The following is a 21053-nucleotide window of genomic DNA, read 5'->3' as shown; positions in this document are numbered from 1 at the left end:
TTCTGCATCCGCAGTCCATTGGCGTAGCTATAGTCCTCTGCGTGCCGAGACCGCCATGGAAGTAGTCCTTGCAGTCAGCATTCCAAGGTCTTTCATGGCCTCCATCATGAACCCAGTAGAATCCTGTATGTTACGCAAAAACAAATCAATGTCACTCCTATCCATAGTATCTAAATCCTCTAGTAATGTGCCTGACCACTTTACTATGGCTTTAGAAATCCACGCACAAGCAATAGTGGGCCTTAAAGCCACGCCTGTAGCAGTGTATACAGATTTGAGGGTAGTCTATCTTGCGGTCAGTCGGCTCTTTTGGGGCGGTAGAGCCAGGGACAGGTAAAACCACCTTTTTAGACAACCTAGATACAAGAGTGTCTACTATCGGTGGGTTTTCCCATTTCTTTCTATCCTCTTCAGGGCAAGGAAAAGCAATGAGAATTCTTTTAGGGATCTGAATTTTTTTCTCTGGGTTTTCCCAGGATTTTTTAAAGAGTTTAGCTCTTTAGAAGCAGGGAAGATGAGGGAGGATTTCTTATTTTCCATAAAATAAGATTCCTCTTCCGGCTCGGGTACCTTTTTAGTAATATGTAAAACATCCCTAATAGCTTCAATCATCAGCTGCACCCTCTTAGCAAGGGATGCATCTCCCCCCTGCATATCCCCATAACTGTCCCTTGTATCAGAGTCAGTAACAGTGTCAACTTGCATTATTTGGGCAAGTGTATGTATTTTAGGGTATGTAGGTGGGTTATTTGAGGAAGTAGTGGAAGCTGAATGCTGCAAACCCTCTACAGACTCTCTCAAAAACTGCGTCTTTCTCATTATGTGACATCCTTTATGAAATCTGGGATATCATTCCCCTTAAAGAATCTACCCATGGGGGTTCAGATTCGGAAGGTTGGGAAAGCACATTGCAGTCCTGAGTACATGGGATAGACTCCTCAGGAGAAGATACACACTCTGCAGCACATGATACAGAGCCCTTAGACAAAGTAATGTGGATATATACACATACACACAGGAAAATGTCAGATACAGTTTCCCCCAGAGTACCTTCAGAGTCACAGAGTATAAGGAGGCCAGCCATACAGCGCCCCAGTGGGCAGTTATTATGATAACAGCCCAGCGCCGATTAAATAACCTTAATAGGTTAAATAGCACTAACTACACTCTCCCTCCCTGTCTATAACACCCTGGTAAAGCAGTAACTGGAGTTATGTGGAGGGTCAGCGCGTCTCAGCGTTCTGCAGGGAGAAAATGGCGCTGGTGAGTGTTGAATCCGCTCTGAGGAGAAGCCCTGCACCCTGTAATGGCGTGCGGCTTTCCGCACACTATGACTATACTGGCCTGAGGTCATTAGTGCTAACAGCGGGATTAGCCCCTGTTAGCTGCTTTACCAGTGTTCGGGTGATCGCACTGGCCCAGGACGCCCGTCAGCCGCGTCTACATAGATATGTTGCTGAGCCTTCATGGCACGCAGCCTAACAGAGCTGCGCTCCCACCCTTGTGCCGCCATTCCCGCAGGCGACCGGCTAACCGGGCCGCCGACGCTGAACTCACCACTCTCCTGGCTCTGTTAGGGGGCAGAGATAGAGAACCAGTAACTTCAAGAGTTGGTTCCTACTTCCCCTCCCCCTAAGTCCCACGAAGCAGGAAGGCTGTTTCCAGCTGCCTTCCTGTACCTAACAACTCTTAGAAAAATAATAAAACTAGAAAAACTCCTAGGAGCTCCCCTAGCTGTGACCGGCTCCTCCGGTCACATTTTCTAAACGGAGTCTGGTAGGAGGGGCATAGAGGGAGGGGCCAGCCCACACTATTAAACTCTTAAAGTGCCAGTGGCTCCCAAAGGACCCGTCTAAACCCCATGGTACTAAATGGACCCCATCATCCTCTAGGACGTAAGAGAAATTAGATTTAATACTCACAAATGGTGACAGGATATCAGACATCATCCTGTAAGAATTCCGGCAGTCAAAATGCAGACGCCGCATCCCGACATGGTACACTACACCAGCGCCGGGATTCCGAATGATCAACTGCCAGGCTGCCGGAGAGGTAAGCCACGGAGGGAGGGTTAGGTTTAGGCTGCAGGAAAGGTGTGGGGTTAGGTTTTGGTGACCCTTGGCTGGGGGGGGGGGAATTCTCCCCACTGGAATGCCACAGTCGGTATTCTAACCGCCGGATTCTCCAACCCGACCCTATCATACAGATGTGAGTGAGAACCTTGGATCCAGTGATCATGAAAAAGATTGGTTTAATATAAAGACACGCTCCAACTCCTGTCACACACAAAAAGAAAAAAAAAAAAAAGGTGTTGGATTTTAGGAAGGTTGGCAGGTAAAAAAAAAAAAAAAAGCTGCATACCACAGAGAGCCATTTCAGAAAGGCACAGTAATCAGAATTTAGGGTTATAATTGCTACCCCAACAAGCCTTCCTTCTGTGTTTTGAGGTCCCTCCCCAGGTCCACAGTGGCAGCAGCTCAAAACGCCAAAGAAAGGTGAACTGCTTGTCCAACTTACTCAATGGTTAGATTGGTCACTGCGGTGCTGGACTGGAGTCCCGACATGTCTATCAGGGCCCGGAAGACGATGCGCGTTTCACCCCTACGGCTTGATAATTAGCTTTTAGTAGTGCTGTAACAGGTGCTGCAGTGGGGTAGCACTGATTAGCTGAGAGCATGGAAACTTCTGATCTCGGCCAATCAGCATGCCCCCATTCATTTCTATGGAGATCCACCGGGAATGACCCTCACTTTCACCGGGGCTCTCTACAGAGCAAGTGTGTTCATTTGCAGACACCGTGAATGCTACATGGAACGAAGAATACCCGATTCCAGAATTCTGTCATTAGTACATTTGTGAAAGAGGGATGTGCGAAGTGAGTTAATTTAATAAAATAATAATAAGAATTTACTCACCGGTAATTCGATTTCTCGTAGTCCGTAGTGGATGCTGGGAACTCCGTAAGGACCATGGGGAATAGCGGGCTCCGCAGGAGACTGGGCACTCTAAGAAAGAATTAGGACTACTGGTGTGCACTGGCTCCTCCCTCTATGCCCCTCCTCCAGACCTCAGTTAGGGAAACTGTGCCCGGAAGAGCTGACACAATAAAGGAAGGGATTTGGAATCCCGGGTAAGACTCATACCAGCCACACCAATCACACCGTACAACTCGTGATACTATATCCAGTTAACAGTATGAATAACAACTGAGCCTCACGAACAGATGGCTCATAACAATAACCCTTTAGTTAGGCAATAACTATATACAAGTATTGCAGACAATCCGCACTTGGGATGGGCGCCCAGCATCCACTACGGACTACGAGAAATAGAATTACCGGTGAGTAAATTCTTATTTTCTCTAACGTCCTAGTGGATGCTGGGTACTCCGTAAGGACCATGGGGATTATACCAAAGCTCCCAAACGGGCGGGAGAGTGCGGATGACTCTGCAGCACCAAATGAGCAAACTCACGGTCCTCCTCAGCCAGGGTATCAAACTTGTAGAATTTTGCAAACGTGTTTGAACCCGACCAGGAAGCAGCTCGGCAAAGTTGTAAAGCCGAGACCCCTCGGGCAGCCGCCCAAGAAGAGCCCACCTTCCTCGTGGAGTGGGCTTTTACTGATTTAGGATGCGGCAGTCCAGCCGCAGAATGTGCAAGTTGAATCGTGGAGCAGATCCAGCGAGCAATAGTCTGCTTAAAAGCAGGAGCACCTAACTTTCTGACTCCAGCCGTCCTGGAAACATAGATTTTCAGGGCCCGGACCACGTCCAGCAACTTGGAAGCCTCCAAGTCCCGAGTAGCCGCAGGCACCACAATAGGTTGGTTCAAGTGAAACGCTGATGATACCACCTTAGGGAGGAATTGGGGACGCGTCCTCAATTCTGCTCTGTCCATATGAAAGATCAGATAGGGGCTTTTACAGGACAAAGCCGCCAATTCTGACACCCGCCTAGCCGAAGCCAAGGCCAAAAGCATGACCACTTTCCACGTGAGATATTTTAATTCCACGGTCTGAAGTGGCTCAAACCAATGTGATTTCAGGAAATGCAACACAACGTTGAGATCCCAAGGTGCCACTGGGGGCACAAAAGGGGGCTGAATATGCAGCACTCCCTTAACAAACGTCTGAACCTCAGGCAGTGAAGCCAGTTCTTTTTGTAAGAAAATAGACAGGGCCGAAATCTGGACCTTAAAGGATCCCAATTTTAGGCCCATAGACACTCCTGACTGTAGGAAGTGCAGAAATCGACCCAGCTGAAATTCTTCTGTGGGGGCCTTCCTAGCCTCACACCAAGCAACATATTTCCGCCATATGCGGTGATAATGTTTTGCTGTCACATCTTTCCTAGCCTTTATTAGCGTAGGAATGACCTCAACCGGAATGCCCTTTTCCATCAGGATCCGGCGTTCAACCGCCATGCCATCAAACGCAGCCGCGGTAAGTCTTGGAACAAACAGGGCCCCTGCTGTAGCAGGTCCAGTCTGAGAGGTAGAGGCCAAGGGTCCTCTGAGATCATTTCTTGTAGTTCCGGGTACCAAGTCCTTCTTGGCCAATCCGGAACAATGAGTATAGTTCTTACTCCTCTTTTTCTTATTATCCTCAGCACCTTTGGTATGAGAGGAAGAGGACGGAACACATCAACCGACTGGTACACCCACGGTGTCACTAGAGCGTCCACAGCTATCGCCTGAGGGTCCCTTGACCTGGCGCAATATCTGTTTAGCTTTTTGTTTAGGCGGGACGCCATCATGTCCACTTGTGGCCTTTCCCACCGGTTTACAATCATTTGGAAGACTTCTGGATGAAGTCCCCACTCTCCCGGGTGGAGGTCGTGCCTGCTGAGGAAGTCTGCTTCCCAGTTGTCCACTCCCGGAATGAACACTGCTGACAGTGCTAACACGTGATTTTCCGCCCATCGGAGAATCCTTGTGGCTTCTGCCATCGCCATCCTGCTTCTTGTGCCGCCCTGTTGGTTTACATGGGCGACCGCCGTGATGTTGTCTGACTGAATCAGCACCGGCTGCTTTTGAAGCAGGGGTCTTGCCTGACTTAGGGCATTGTAAATGGCCCTTAGTTCCAGGATATTTATATGTAGGGAAGTCTCCTGACTCGACCATTGTCCTTGGACGTTTCTTCCCTGTGTGACTGCCCCCCAACCCCGGAGGCTTGCATCCGTGGTCACCAGGACCCAGTCCTGTATGCCGAATCTGCGGCCCTCGAGAAGATGAGCACTCTGCAGCCACCACAGCAGAGACACCCTGGCCCTCGGGGACAGGGTGATCAGCCGATGCATCTGAAGATGCGATCCGGACCACTTGTCTAGCAGATCCAACTGAAAAATCCTTGCATGGAACCTGCCGAATGGAATTGCTTCGTAAGAAGCTACCATCTTTCCCAGGACTCGCGTGCAGTGATGCACCGACACCTGTTTTGGTTTTAGGAGGTCTCTGACCAGAGATGACAACTCCTTGGCCTTCTCCTCCGGGAGAAACACCTTCTTCTGTTCTGTGTCCAGAATCATACCCAGGAACAGCAGACGCGTCGTAGGAACCAGCTGCGACTTTGGAACATTCAGAATCCAGCCGAGCTGTTGTAGCACTTCCTGAGATAGTGCTACTCCGACCAACAACTGCTCCCTGGACCTCGCCTTTATAAGGAGATCGTCCAAGTACGGGATAACTATAACTCCCTTTTTTCGAAGGAGTATCATCATTTCGGCCATTACCTTGGTAAATACCCTCGGTGCCGTGGACAGACCAAACGGCAACGTCTGGAATTGGTAATGACAGTCCTGTATCACAAATCTGAGGTACTCCTGGTGAGGTGGGTAAATGGGGACATGCAGGTAAGCATCCTTGATGTCCAGTGATACCATATAATCCCCTTCTTCCAGGCTTGCAATAACCCCCCTGAGCGATTCCATTTTGAACTTGAACCTTCTTATATAAAAGTGTTCAAGGATTTTAAATTTAAAATGGGTCTCACCGAACCGTCCGGTTTCGGTACCACAAACATTGTGGAATAGTAACCCCGTCCTTGTTGAAGGAGGGGAACTTTTATTATCACCTGCTGGAGGTACAGCTTGTGAATTGCCGCCAGCACTACCTCCCTGTCCGGAGAAGTAGCTGGCAAGGCCGATTTGAGGAAACGGCGAGGGGGAGACGTCTCGAATTCCAGCTTGTATCCCTGAGATACCACTTGTAGAAACCAGGGATCCACCTGTGAGCGAACCCACCGGTCGCTGAAGTTCCGGAGACGGGCCCCCACCGTACCTGGCTCCACCAGTGGAGCCCCAGCGTCATGCGGTGGATTTAGTGGAAGCAGGGGAGGATTTCTGTTCTTGGGAACTGGCTGTATGGTGCAGCTTTTTCCCTCTACCCCTGCCTCCGGGCAGAAAGGACGCGCCTTTAACCCGCTTGCCTTTCTGCGGCCGAAAGGACTGTACCTGATAATACGGTGCTTTCTTTGGCTGTGAGGGAACCTGGGGTAAAAATGTCGACTTCCCGGCTGTCGCTGTGGAAACGAGGTCCGAGAGACCATCCCCAAACAATTCCTCACCCTTGTAAGGCAAAACCTCCACGTGCCTTTTAGAATCAGCATCACCTGTCCACTGCCGAGTCCATAATACTCTCCTGGCAGAAATGGACATTGCATTTATTCTAGATGCCAGCCGGCAAATATCCCTCTGTGCATCTCTCATGTATAAGACTACGTCTTTAATATGCTCTATGGTTAGCAATATAGTGTCCCTGTCAAGGGTATCAATGTTATCAGACAGGGAATCCGACCACGCAGCTGCAGCACTGCACATCCATGCTGAAGCAATAGCTGGTCTCAGTATAGTACCTGAGTGTGTATATACAGACTTCAGGATAGCCTCCTGCTTTCTATCCGCAGGCTCCTTTAAGGCGGCCGTATCCTGAGACGGCAGTGCCACCTTTTTTGACAAGCGTGTGAGCGCTTTATCTACCCTAGGGGATGTCTCCCAACGTAACCTGTCCTCTGGTGGGAAAGGGTACGCCATTAGTAATTTTTTAGAAATCACTAATTTTTTATCAGGGGAAGCCCACGCTTCTTCACACACTTCATTTAACTCATCTGAAGAGGGAAAAACCACTGGTTGTTTTTTCTCCCCAAACATAATACCCTGTTTTGTGGTACCTAGGTTAATGTCAGAAATGTGCAATACATTTTTCATTGCCGTAATCATGCAACGGATGGCCCTATTGGAATGTACACTAGTCTCGTCGTCGTCGACACTGGAGTCAGAATCCGTGTCGACGTCTGTGTCTGCCATCTGAGGTAGCGGGCGTTTTTGAGCCCCTGATGGCTTTTGAGACGCCTGGGCAGGCACTGGCTGAAAAGCCGGCTGTCCCACAGCTGTTATGTCATCGAACCTTTTATGTAAGGATTTGACACTGTCGTGTAATACCTTCCACATATCCATCCACTCAGGTGTCGACCCCGCAGGGGGTGACATCACATTTATCGGCACCTGCTCCGCCTCCACATAAGCCTCCTCATCAAACATGTCGACACAGCCGTACCGACACACCGCACGCACACACACAGGGAATGCTCTGACTGAGGACAGGACCCCACAAAGTCCTTTGGGGAGACAGAGAGAGAGTATGCCAGCACACACCACAGCGCTATATAAACAGGGATTTACACTACACAAAGTGATTTTCCCTATAGCAGCTATAATACACAGTTTTGCGCCTAAATTTAGTGCCCCCCCTCTCTTTTTTACCCTATTGAGCCTGGAAACTGCAGGGGAGAGCCTGGGGAGCGTCCTTCCAGCGGAGCTGTGAGAGGAAATGGCGCTAGTGTGCTGAGGGAGATAGCCCCGCCCCTTTTTCGGCGGGCTTCTCCCGCTCTTATATTAATATAATGGCAGGGGATTTTTACACATATATAGTTTTTTAGACTATATTATGTGTGTTTTTGCCAGTTAAGGTACTTTAATTGCAGCCCAGGACGCCCCACCCCCCCGGCGCCCTGCACCCATCAGTGACCGGAGTATGTGGTGTGCATAGGGAGCAATGGCGCACAGCTGCAGTGCTGTGCGCTACCTTAATGAAGACCGGAGTCTTCAGCCGCCGATTTCCTGGACGTTCTTCTTGCTTCTGGCTCTGCAAGGGGGACGGCGGCGCGGCTCCGGGACCGGACGACCGAGGCTGGGCCTGTGTTCGATCCCTCTGGAGCTAATGGTGTCCAGTAGCCTAGAAGCCCAAGCTAGCTGCAAGCAGGTAGGTTCGCTTCTCTCCCCTCAGTCCCTCGTAGCAGTGAGTCTGTTGCCAGCAGATCTCACTGAAAATAAAAAACCTAATAAATACTTTCTTTACTAGAAGCTCAGGAGAGCCCCTAGTGTGCAACCAACTCGAGCCGGGCACAGATTCTAACTGAGGTCTGGAGGAGGAGCATAGAGGGAGGAGCCAGTGCACACCAGTAGTCCTAATTCTTTCTTAGAGTGCCCAGTCTCCTGCGGAGCCCGCTATTCCCCATGGTCCTTACGGAGTTCCCAGCATCCACTAGGACGTCAGAGAAAATAAGAATTTACTCACCGGTAATTCTATTTCTCGTAGTCCGTAGTGGATGCTGGGAACTCCGTAAGGACCATGGGGAAATAGCGGGCTCCGAAGGAGGCTGGGCACTCTAGAAAGATCTTAGACTACCTGGTGTGCACTGGCTCCTCCCACTATGACCCTCCTCCAAGCCTCAGTTAGGTACTGTGCCCGGACGAGCGTACACAATAAGGAAGGATTTTGAATCCCGGGTAAGACTCATACCAGCCACACCAATCACACCGTACAACTCGTGATATGAAACACAGTTAACAGTATGAAACAATAGAGCCTCTCAACAGATGGCTCAACAATAACCCGATTTAGTTAACCATAACTATGTACAAGTATTGCAGATAAACCGCACTTGGGATGGGCGCCCAGCATCCACTACGGACTACGAGAAATAGAATTACCGGTGAGTAAATTCTTATTTTCTCTAACGTCCTAGTGGATGCTGGGAACTCCGTAAGGACCATGGGGATTATACCAAAGCTCCCAAACGGGCGGGAGAGTGCGGATGACTCTGCAGCACTGAATGAGAGAACTCCAGGTCCTCCTCAGCCAGGGTATCAAATTTGTAGAATTTTTGCAAACGTGTTTGCCCCTGACCAAGTAGCTGCTCGGCAAAATTGTAAAGCCGAGACCTCTCGGGCAGCCGCCCAAGATGAGCCCACCTTCCTTGTGGAATGGGCATTGACAGATTTTGGCTGTGGCAGGCCTGCCACAGTATGTGCAAGCTGAATTGTACTACAAATCCAACGAGCAATAGTCTGCTTAGAAGCAGGAGCACCCAGCTTGTTAGGTGCATATAGGATAAACAGCGAGTCAGATTTTCTGACTCTAGCCGTTCTGGAAACATATATTTTCAGTGCCCTGACAACGTCTAGCAACTTGGAGTCCTCCAAGTCCCTAGTAGCCTAGGCACCACAATAGGCTGGTTCAGGTGAAACGCTGACACCACCTTTGGGAGAAACTGGGGACGAGTCCTCAATTCTGCCCTATCCATATGGAAAATCAAATAAGGGCTTTTACAAGACAAAGCCGCCAACTTTGATACTCGCCTGGCAGAAGCCAAGGCCAATAACATAACCACCTTCCACGTGAGATATTTCAGATCCACGGTTTTTAGTGGTTCAAACCAATGTGATTTTAAGAAACTCAACACCACGTTGAGATCCCAAGGTGCCACAGGAGGCACAAACGGGGGCTGACTCTGCAGCACTCCTTTTATAAATGTCTGAACTTCAGGTACTGAAGCTAGTTCTTTTTGAAAGAAAATCGACAGAGCCGAGATCTGTACCTTAATGGAACCCAATTTAAGGCCCATAGTCACTCCTGCTTGCAGGAAATGCAGAAATCGACCTAGTTGAAATTCCTCTGTTGGGGCCCTTTCGGCCTCACACCATGCAACATATTTTCGCCATATGCGGTGATAATGAGTTGCTGTAACCTCTTTCCTGGCTTTAGTAAGCGTAGGAATGACTTCCTCCGGAATGCCCTTTTCCTTCAGGATCCGGCGTTCAACCGCCATGCCGACAAACGCAGCCGCGGTAAGTCTTGGAACAGACAGGGCCCCTGCTGCCGCAGGTCCTGTCTGAGTGGCAGAGGCCATGGATCCTCTGATATAAATTCTTGAAGTTCTGGGTACCAAGCTCTTCTTGGCCATCCACGAGTATCGTTCTTACTCCTCGCCTTCTTATTATTCTCAGTACCTTTGGTATGAGAGGCAGAGGGGAGAACACATAAACCGACTGGTACACCCACGGTGTTACCAGAGCGTCCATAGCTATCGCCTGAGGGTCCCTTGACCCGGTGCAATATCTTTTATAGCTTTTTGTTGAGGCGGGACGCCATCATGTCCACCTGTGGCCTTTCCCAATGGTGTACAATCCTATTGGAAGACTTCTGGAGGAAGTCCCCATTCTCCCGGGTGGAGGTCGTGTCTGTTGAGAAGATCTGCTTCCCAGTTGTCCACTCCGGGAATGAACACTGCTGACAGTGCTAACACATGATTTTCCGCCTATCGGAGAATCCTTGTGGCTTCTGCCATCGCCATCCTGCTTCTTGTGCCGCCCTGTTGGTTTACATGGGCGACTGCCGTGATGTTGTCTGATTGGATCAGTACCGGCTGGTTTTGAAGCAGAGGCCTTGCCGGCCTCAGGGCATTGTAAATGGCCCTCAGGTCCAGAATATTTATGTGTAGGGAAATAACCTGACTTGACCAAAGTCCCTGGAAATTTCTTCCCTGTGTGACTGCCTCCCAGCCTCAAAGGCTGGAATCCATGGTCACTAGGACCTAGTCCTGTATGCCGAACCTGCGGCCCTCTTGAAGATGGGCACTCTGCAGCCACCACAGTAGAGATACCCTGGTCCTTGGAGACAGGGTTATCAGCCTATGCATCGGAAGATGCGATCCGGACCACTTGTCCAACAGGTCCCTCTGAAAAGTTCTTGTATGGAACCTGCCTAATGGGATTGCTTCGTAGGAAGCTACCATTTTTCCCAGGACTCGCGTGCAATGATGCACCGCTACCTATTTTGGCTTCAGGAGGTCTCTGACTAGAGATGACAACTCCTTGGCTTTCTCCTCCGGGAGAAACACTATTTCTGGTTTATGTCCAGAACCATCCCCAGGAACAGTAGACGTGTCATAGGAACCAGCTGTGACTTTGGACTGTTTAGAATCCAACCATGCTGTTGTAGCACTTTCCAAAATAGTGCTACCCCGACTACCAACTGCTCCTTGGACCTCGCCCTTATAACGAGATTGTCCAAGTACGGGATAATTACAACTCCCTTTTTTTGAAGGAGTATCAACATTTCGGCCATTACCTTGATAAAACACCCTCGGTGCCATGTACAGTCCAAACGGCAGTGTCTGGACTTGGTAATGGTAATCCTGTACCACAAATCTGAGGTACTCCTGGCGAGGATGGTAAATGGGGACATGCAGGTAAGCATCCTTGATGTCCCAGGATACCATGTAATCCCCCTCGTCCAGGCTTGGAATAACCGCCCTGAGCGATTCCATCTTGAACTTGAATTTTTGTGTTCAAGGATTTTAAATATAAAATGGGTCACACCGAACCATGCGGTTTCGGTACCCCAACCCGTGTGGAATAGTAACCCCGTCCTTGTTGAAGTAGGGGCACCTTGAGTATTACCTGCTGGGAATACCGCTTATTAATTGCCTCTAGCACAGCCTCCCTGCCTGAGGGAGTTGTCAGCAAGGCATATTTTAGGAAACGGCTGGGGGGAGACATCTCGAATTTCAGCTTGTACCCCTGAAATACTACTTGAAAGAAACAGGGATCCACCTGTGAGCGAGCCCACTAATTGCTGAAATTTTTGAGACGGCCCCCCACCGTACCTGGCTACACCTGTGGAGCACCCGCGTCATGGTGTGGCCTCACAGGAGGCGGGGGAAGAATCTTGATTCTGGGAACAGGCTGACTGGTGCAGCTTTTTTCCCTCTACCCTTGTCTCTGTACAGAAAGGAAGCGCCATTTGACCCGCTTGCTTTTCTGAAGCCGAAAGGACTGTACCTTTGTCTGTGAGGAAACCTGAGGTAAAATTATTTCTTCCCAGCAGTTGCTGTGGATACGAGGTCCCAGAGACCATCCCCAAATAATTCCTCACCCTTATAAGGCTCTCTATGCGCTTTTTAAGTCAGCATCACCTGTCCAGTGACAGGTCTCTAATACCCTCCTGACAGAATGGACATTACATTTATTTTGGATGCCAGCCGGCAAAATATCCCTCTGTGCATCCCCCATATATAAGACGACGTCTTTAATATGTTTTTATGTTTTCCAACTAGTATCCCTGTTTGACAGGGTCACCGACCACGCTGCAGCAGCACTATCTGCAGGTCTCAGTCTAGTACCTGAGTGTGTAAATACAGACTTCAGGATAGCCTCCTGTTTTTTATCAACAGGTACCTATTAAAGTGGCCGTATCCTAAGACGGCAGTGCCACCTTTTTTGACAAACGTGTGAGCGCCTTATCCACCCTAGGGGATATCTCCCAGCGTAACTTATCCACCTGGCGGGAAAGGGTACGCCATCAGTAACTTTTTATAAATTACCAGTTTCTTAACGGGGGAACCCACGCTTTCACACACTTCATTTATTCATCTGATGGGGGAACAAAACACTGCCTGTTTTTTCTCCCCAAACCTAAAACCCATTTTTAGAGGTGCTTGGGTTAAAGTCAGAAATGTATAACACATTTTTTATTGCCGGGATCACGTCACGGATGTTCCTAGTTGGATTGTGTATATGTCTCCACCTTGTCGACACTGGAGTCAGACTCCGTGTCGACATCTGTGTCTGCCATCTGAGAGAGCGGGCGTTTTTGAGCCCCTGATGGCCTTTGAGACGCCTGGGCAAGCGCGGGCTGCGAAGCCGGCTGTCCCACAGCTGCTACGTCATCCACCCTTTTATGTAAGGAGTTGACACTGTCGGTTAATACCTTTCACCTATCCATCCACTCTGGTGTCGGCCCCACAGGGGGCGACATCACATATATCGGCCTCTGTTCTGTCACCATATAAGCCTCCTCATTCAACATGTCGACACAGCCGTACCGACACACCGCAGACACACAGGGAATGCTCTAAACGAGGACAGGACCCACAAAAGCCCTTTGGGGGGACAGAGTAAGAGTATGCCAGCACACACCAGAGCGCTATATATATACAGGGACTAACTGAGTTATGTCCCTAATAGCTTTTATATAATATACTGTATACAGTGCCAATTTTAATGCCCCCCCTCTCTTTTCCCTCTTACTGTACTGTAGAATTGCAGGGAAGAGCCAGGGAGCTTCCCTCCAGCCGAGCTGTGAGGGAAAAATGGCGCCAGTGTGCTGAGGAGATAGGCTCCGCCCCTTTTTCGCGGCCTATTCTCCCGTTTTTTATGGAATTCTGGCAGGGGTATTTACCTCATATATAGCCCCTGGGGCCATATATTGAGGTATTTTAGCCAGCCAAGGTGTTTTTATTGCTGCCTCAGGGCGCCCCCCCCAGCGCCCTGCACCCTCAGTGACCGGAGTGTGAAGTGTGTGAGAGGAGCAATGGCGCACAGCTGCAGTGCTGTGCGCTACCTTGGTGAAGACAGAGTCTTCATGCCGCCGATTTTCCGGACCATCTTCTTGCTTCTGGCTCTGTAAGGGGGACGGCGGCGCGGCTCCGGGACCGAACATCAAGGCTGGGCCTGCGGTCGATCCCTCTGGAGCTAATGGTGTCCAGTAGCCTAAGAAGCCCAATCCGGCTGCAAGCAGGCGAGTTGGCTTCTTCTCCCCTTAGTCCCTCGCTGCAGTGAGCCTGTTGCCAGCAGGTCTCACTGAAAATAACAAATTCTAAGACTATAACTTTCTAAGAGCTCAGGAGAGCCCCTAGTGTGCATCCAACCTCGGCCGGGCACGAAATCTAACTGAGGCTTGGAGGAGGGTCATAGTGGGAGGAGCCAGTGCACACCAGGTAGTCTAAGATCTTTCTAGAGTGCCCAGCCTCCTTCGGAGCCCGCTATTTCCCCATGGTCCTTACGGAGTTCCCAGCATCCACTAGGACGTTAGAGAAAATACAATTTACTGTGTGTGTGTACGTCCTATTTGATCATTTTAACCAGGAGCACAGGTGCCAGTGGGCCCTTAATGCCTGCCCATGTTGAAATCATACTGGGGCATGCTCGCTGGGACCTGTACACAAAAAAAAAATCTAAATTATTTAACTCTTTAATGAGAATTACCTCTGCTCCCACTGCCACCATGGGTGTGGCGAAGAGCCCTAGACTGAGGTTGTCATTTATTTGGGGGTGCCCATTTCCATAGGGATTCCAGCCTTGAGCTAACCAGTTTGGGGCTGGTTGCTATTATGGCACAGGGACCTCATCTTTTGTGATGATGTAGACTCAGTCCGCCAGCTGGTTCAGCCTGCTGCTGGTTATGTGAAAACGGGGGGAACCCCACACAGTTATTTTCACCCTGTTTTTCAATACCAGCCAAGGCGCAGGGGCCAGGGGCTGTGTATGGATGTGGAGGGGAATCCCCACGCTTTTTATTCATTTCTATTTGGTATTGATGAACGGACAGACTTTATAGGGGTCAAAAACGAAACACATTGTGAAACCTGACAGATCGTAATGAAACAATTTTTAGATCGCAACACACCATCAATATCAGCGGACTACCGTCAGTTAGTAAAAACTCAGCTTAGCCCTAAGACTTAAATATAAAAAAGGGACAAAATAAAGGAATTGAAGTGCCAAATTTCTTCATGCACAAAGCATAGATTTAATATGAATTGATATAACATTTTAACAAGTCAAGCGCCCAAAACACCGGAGAGTGTTCCGAGCAAAGTATAGAATGGCACAATAAGGTCAATATTAACCTTTAAAAAAAAAAAAAGCCTAATTGTGTTTATTACAGCAGAAGGTATATGCTAGTTTTATACCCTGGGTTTTTGCACGTGAAGGTGCATCAACCTGGATCTGGCTTATGGACCTTATTCATTAAAGATTGCAATTTCTGCTAAAAAGCAGTTCCTGTGATCAAATAGTTACCACCCAAAAATACAGTAAAAACGCCCAATGTAGAAATTCCAAATGCATCGGATTATGCGGGATAAACGCAAAACCATACGCAATTACTGGAGCATTGAAGATTTTTCCTATTTGCGCCAGGTAAGGCCATCCTCAATTCTTGCGACACAAGAGGCTGGAAGTGGTCATCGCCGACATAGGAAGCCCTCCTTTCTGTCAGTCAAACAGTGTCTGCACTGCGATCACAATGTCTTTGCATTTTCTGTCGCTATTACTCGCGTATGCGAGTAGCGATTCGCAAATTTTACAATCTTTACTGAATAAGGTTTTATGTCTGAAAGGGTCTACCCGGGCGGACAGTCCATGGCCCGCAACCCGGCTCGCTATCAGGGGTTTTCCTGGGACTTGCAACCCAGGTAGAACACCCGGCTTATGTCTGAAAGGTGAGTCCTGGGTCACGCCTAAAGAAATTGATTGGCCAGAGACAGCAGCGCTTGGAGATTACATCATCTTCAAGCGCCCACTGAATACTGGAAGACCTGGGTCCGGTGTGAATGGTGACGATTTCGGGTTGTCAGCCATGTGTGAAAGGAATAGCACCGATTTCAACCCATGCTGTGTCCCAGTTCCGAGCTGGGTTGAAGCTGGGTAATTCTGTCTGAAACATTTGAAGGGATTTGCGACTTCCACCTGAAGCCTGCACTGTCACATAAGGTGTCACTGGACCTGGTAAAGCTCCTATCCAACCATTAGACATAGGGGGTAATTCAGAGTTGATCGCAGCAGCAAATTTGTTAGCAGTTGGGCAAAACCATGTGCACTGCAGGGGGGGGGGCAGATATAACGTGCAGAGAGAGTTAGATTTGGGTGGGGTGTGTTCAAACTGAAATGTAAATTGCAGTGTAAAAATAAAGCAGCCAGTATTTACTCTGCACAGAAACAATATAACCCACCCAAATCTAACTCTCTCTGCAAATGTTATATCTGCCACACCTGCAGTTCACATGTAATGTGAAGGTAGGGCTGGACAAATCTCAGGGGCCAGTTCGCCATGGCCCCTAGATTTCACTGCCTGGCTATCAGATTATGCAGGGAGGGAGGAAGCAGATCCTCTTCAGCCAGAGCAGCGATTTGTGGGGCGTGCCTATATTGCATCGGCCCCTTCCAGCCGAGGAGTGCATGTACCGAGTGTCCGTTCCGGCCTGCGCTGACTGCCGTCTCCAAACTCCCGTTGCATAGAGCTCTCCGATATGAGGATCTATGCATGGCCAAGGATTACGACTTCAGAGGGGGTGGTGATCTGGCCACAGGACAGGGAGGGGGGTATGTTTGCCATGGGGGTGGCTGCGTAGGGGTGGTTTCCACTTAGGCATCCACTTTGTTGCATGGCTGTTGGTTTGCTGGAGAGATGCTGCTCAGTAATGTGGCAGCAGGGGGAGGGGGGGGGCGGGGTAAGTTATTATTATTATTTGGGAAGGGGGGGGGGGGGGGGCATGGTCAGCTCCTATACTTTCATTCTGGCTCCTAGTTTATAGGAACATTTACCAAGCCTTGGTGAACGTGATATGGGCATTATGGAGAAAATTCAATAATGGAACTGCACCAAATATTATTTGCTGAATATTCCAAAGTTATGACGGCTACACTAACAAGATGATACCAACAGAAAGAATTCCCACTCCAGGGGCAGATTGGGTACATTCCAGCTGGAAACCCCCATTTAAACTAGTGGTACTGTGCAATGAATTCTCTGCTGTTTTTGTTTCTATGACCCAAGATAATAGTTACACTGGACGTCTGACAAGCAACCTCTAGAGCAAATTGGTCGTAGACCAACCAACCTCAATCTGGTCCACGCAACATGCAGCTTCCCAGAGGAAAAAACTCAGGGAGTAGGTTCCCTGTGATCCAGTGGCTGCTTCAGCTCTTGATAAAAATCTCATTTTAATACAGCAGCACTTGCCAACTTTAATATTGTTTTTAACTCCTGGGATAATATCAATAAATATTACAAACTAAAGGTCCGTACACATTAGACGATGTTGCTCTGTGAGCGACGTTGTCTAATGTTTCCCCTCCCGGGCCGGCCGACTGTACACACTGAGCGATACGACCACTCATATTGCTCAGTGAGGTCACACCTCCGCCAGCCCTGCATGCAGGTCATGGGCGACAGTCCAGATCCTGCACGCATGCACTGGCGACAGCGACGATTGTTGCCGACCCTCGGGGCCGCGCGTCGGTCATCGCTAGCGGCATACACACTTGCCGATAAAATGAGCGACAAGTGTGTATGGGCCTTAACTCCACAAACTTATCCTGATTCCCATGATTACATATCACCCGGAATATATATTTACTGACATTGCCTCCCTTCACAATGGTAAATGCATCTACAAAGCTACCAGACATGATAAATATATAGTGTACTTTAAACTTGATGTCAGTAAATACCTCCTTTTTAGGGCGGTATCCAATTACCCGCAGTCAATTACAGCGCCATCTTGATCACTGTGCTACTGTAGGTGCGCCAGTGGGAGACAAGTCTTTCTCAGCTCCTTGAGACCTGAGTGTATCTGCGAGTCATATTTTCCTGCACCACTACCTGTATAAGCTCTCTTGCTTATGAGCTGTATGACATCAAGCTCCGTGCAAAGTTTGCTCCATCCAACCAGCGTGTATAACAGCAGATATGGCTGTATCACTATAACATCAATAAACCGCTCCCCTGTTTAATACCCCTTTTACACCAGCGCAATAACCCGGTTTATTGCAGAGTCGACAGCAGAGTTCAGTGACCTGGGTATCCAACCCAGGTAGCGTGCATGGTAGGACCCAGGTAACGGGGCAGTGTAAACTAGTGACGGTTACAAGCCTACAGAGAGACAGCTCACCAGCGCTTGGAGATGTTGCAGTCTCAAAGTGCATGCAGAGGGAAGCCCCGGCAATAACCCAAATCCAGCCTGAGGTGTTAACAGGGTTTCAAGCTGCTGTGACACGGTTTGAAACCAGTGTTCAATGTCCCAGACTGGAGCCTTTCACTGTCTCCAGGCATCCGCTGGTGTAAACAGTAACTCTGACACATCATACAGCCTGTACCCACATTTCCAACAATGTTGTGCTACTGTGAGATCACTTGTCTAAACTACAATAGTTACTTATTAATATGTGATTGTTTTTAGGATATGCATACTTCGATATACCCATCCTTTTAAAAAGTGAAAAGTTTGAGGTAATAAAAACAAAAACGAATCACAGATCATTCGTTTTTTTTGTGTCTTTCATTTAATTTACTTCCTTAATTTCATAACATGACTTTCTAACATTTTTCACACTTATCTACTGTACATTAAAGGTGTGCCACCATGGATGCAAGAATTTATTCCTTTTACTCCCTTGGATCTGACCCACTACAGGGGCGCATCTAACATCCACAGCAAAACCCAGGGTTGTCTGGTCGTGCAGATGCTGGCATGATAACTGAACATACGCTACAATCACATAGATTGGCAGTAACCTGTGGCAACGCCAGATGCTCTGAAACTAAACATCCCTGCATGCCTTGCCACAATATTAACATGTCCTAACAACAAAACTGTGGCAGGGCATGCTAGAAGATGTAGTTCTTTAGAAGCTTCTCAGTCATTCGTATTCTATTCCATGCACATTACTATGAATCAATTTACCCCAATACATCATAGGGATAGATACCACCCGTCCTGACTGGGCTCTACACCTCACACTGTGTCCAAATGACATCACTGCATGAGATGGGAGCATGACGTCACCAGCGGGGAGCAGTCATAGATATGACCGGGGCCAGACCCCCGCTCACGGGGTAACGGCGACAGCTGCATTGCTGCTACATTGACACAGGGGACTTACTGAGAATGAGTCGGACACTGCTGCTGCTGCCGCCTTCCCCGCTCTGCAGCGCACGCTTACGGCCTCATGTCCCCAGCTGGCCCGAGACGTACACGGAGGACGGGTGACGGGATGTGAGAGCTGTCAGTATGCACAGAGCGGCGGCAGCGGCGGGCACACAGGCGGTTTGAAAATGGCGCGCAGGAAGCAAGCCCGACCCGGGCCTGGAGACTGCACAGCGCCCACAGCCGGCTCATAGCAACGCTTCCGGGTCCGCCCCCTCCCTCCGATGTCACAGGGTCACAGTGCGCGCAGACCCGCCCAGTATCTCTTCCTTCTTGTGTGAGAGAGAAGAGAACCTGAAGCAGCAGCAGCGTCTTCTGCGCTCCACCCGAGTAGTTGGGGGAGCTGTGCTGTAGCATGAGTCCTCGTACAGACACATAGTGGGCAGGGCCGGTGCTAGGGTGTTCCGCGTCCCCCCTGCAAACTATAAAATTGCTCCCTCCCGTACTTTACAAAGGGGCAGTGCACATAATGCTTATACACACAATGCTCCCTGTAGTAGTGGGAATTACACACGTAACGCTCCCTGCAGTAGTGATGCTTACACACGTAACCCCCACTGTACCAGTGATGCTTATACAAGACGTAGTGATGCTTACACACGTAACATTCCCTGAAGCAGTGATGCTTACACACGTTATGCCCCCTGCAGCAGTGACGCTTACACACGTAAAGCACCCTGTAGCATTGACGTTTACACACGTAACGCCCCTTGTACCAGTGATGCTTATACAAGACGTAGTGATGCTTACACGTAACATTCCCTGAAGCAGTGACGCTTACACACGTAAAGCACCCTGTAGCATTGACGCTTACACACGTAACGCCCCTTGTACCAGTGACGCTTATACAAGATGCAGTGACACTTACACGCCTAACGCCCCCTGCAGCAGTGACGCTTACACATGTAAAGCACCCTGTAGCATTGATGCTTACACATGTAACGCACCCTGTAGCAGTGACGCTTGCACATGTAACGCCCCCTGTACTAGTGACGCTTACACACGTAATGCCCCCCTGTACCAGTGACGTTTACACACGCAATGACCCCTGTACCAGTGATGCTTACACACAAACGCCCCCTGTACCAGTGACGCTTGCACACGTAACGCCCCCTGTACCAGTAACGCTTATACAAGACGCAACGCCCCCCTGAAGCAGTAACGCTTACACACATTATGCTGCACAGTCACACATACACCACATACACGTATAAATACACACACATGTACATACCGGGGGTCATTCCGAGTTGATCGCACGTAGCAACGTTGCCTATGGGGGAAGGCTTTTTGTAACAGCAAGGCTGCGAACGCTTGTGCAGCCCTGCTATGCAAAAAAAGTTTTGTGTAGAACTAGACCAGGGTAATAGTTACCCTGTGCAATCGATCCAGCGATGCAGGTCCCGGAAATTGACGTCAGACATCCACCCTCCAAATGCCTGGACACGCCTGTGTTCACCAAACCAATCCTAGAAAACGGTCAGTTGACGCCCTGGAACGCCTTCCTCCTGTCAATCTTCTTGCGGTCGCCGCTGCGACAGCTTTCTTAGTTCGCGGCGTCGCTGCAGGGCGACGACTGTCACCGGGCAATGACACACCTGCGCAATGCAGCCGCCTCGCATGCGCAGTTCCGACCTGATCGCACGGCTGCAAAGGAGTGCAACGTGCGATCGGATCAGAATGACCCCCACTGTACACACATACACACACACACACTCTTTCCAGCCACTTACATGGAAAAGTCTGGAAACTCGGTCCTCCTATGATGCAGGCTGCAGCCTGGTCTCGTGTAGCTCCACCCCTTATTACCACAAAGCTCCACCCCCTTTTTGATCCACCCAGCACACTGACTGGCTGCACTGTGAGTATGTGACGGGAGGAGGGGAGGAGGCTTCATGATGCTGGCGCCGCTGCCTGTCATAGAGTTTGACAGGCGCAGCAGCCGGTATCAGCAGGGCAGGGGAACTTAGGCTACTCAGCACAGGGATGCAGGACAGGTAGGCG

The 21053-nt window shown here is 49.4% G+C and overlaps 1 protein-coding gene across 2 annotated transcripts in view; it reads right to left on the bottom strand.

Moving 5' to 3' along the window:
• Nucleotides 1–19326, bottom strand: part of CEP135 (centrosomal protein 135) — a 392705-nt gene extending 373379 nt beyond the window's left edge. The window contains exon 1 of one of the 2 annotated variants that reach the window (XM_063920894.1): nucleotides 19006–19326. The gene's annotated coding sequence lies outside the window, so the exon portion shown is untranslated. Of the gene's footprint in view, nucleotides 1–18806; nucleotides 18941–19005 lie in introns of those variants that run through there. The other variant, XM_063920895.1, reaches the window with a different exon arrangement.
• Between the last annotated feature and the right edge of the window lie 1727 nt (nucleotides 19327–21053).

Source organism: Pseudophryne corroboree, chromosome 1, assembly GCF_028390025.1.
Source record: "Pseudophryne corroboree isolate aPseCor3 chromosome 1, aPseCor3.hap2, whole genome shotgun sequence".
Taxonomy (NCBI): Eukaryota; Metazoa; Chordata; class Amphibia; order Anura; family Myobatrachidae; genus Pseudophryne; species Pseudophryne corroboree.
The sequence above is the reverse complement of the archived record's forward strand: the minus strand, read 5'-3'. Positions and strand labels throughout refer to the sequence as shown.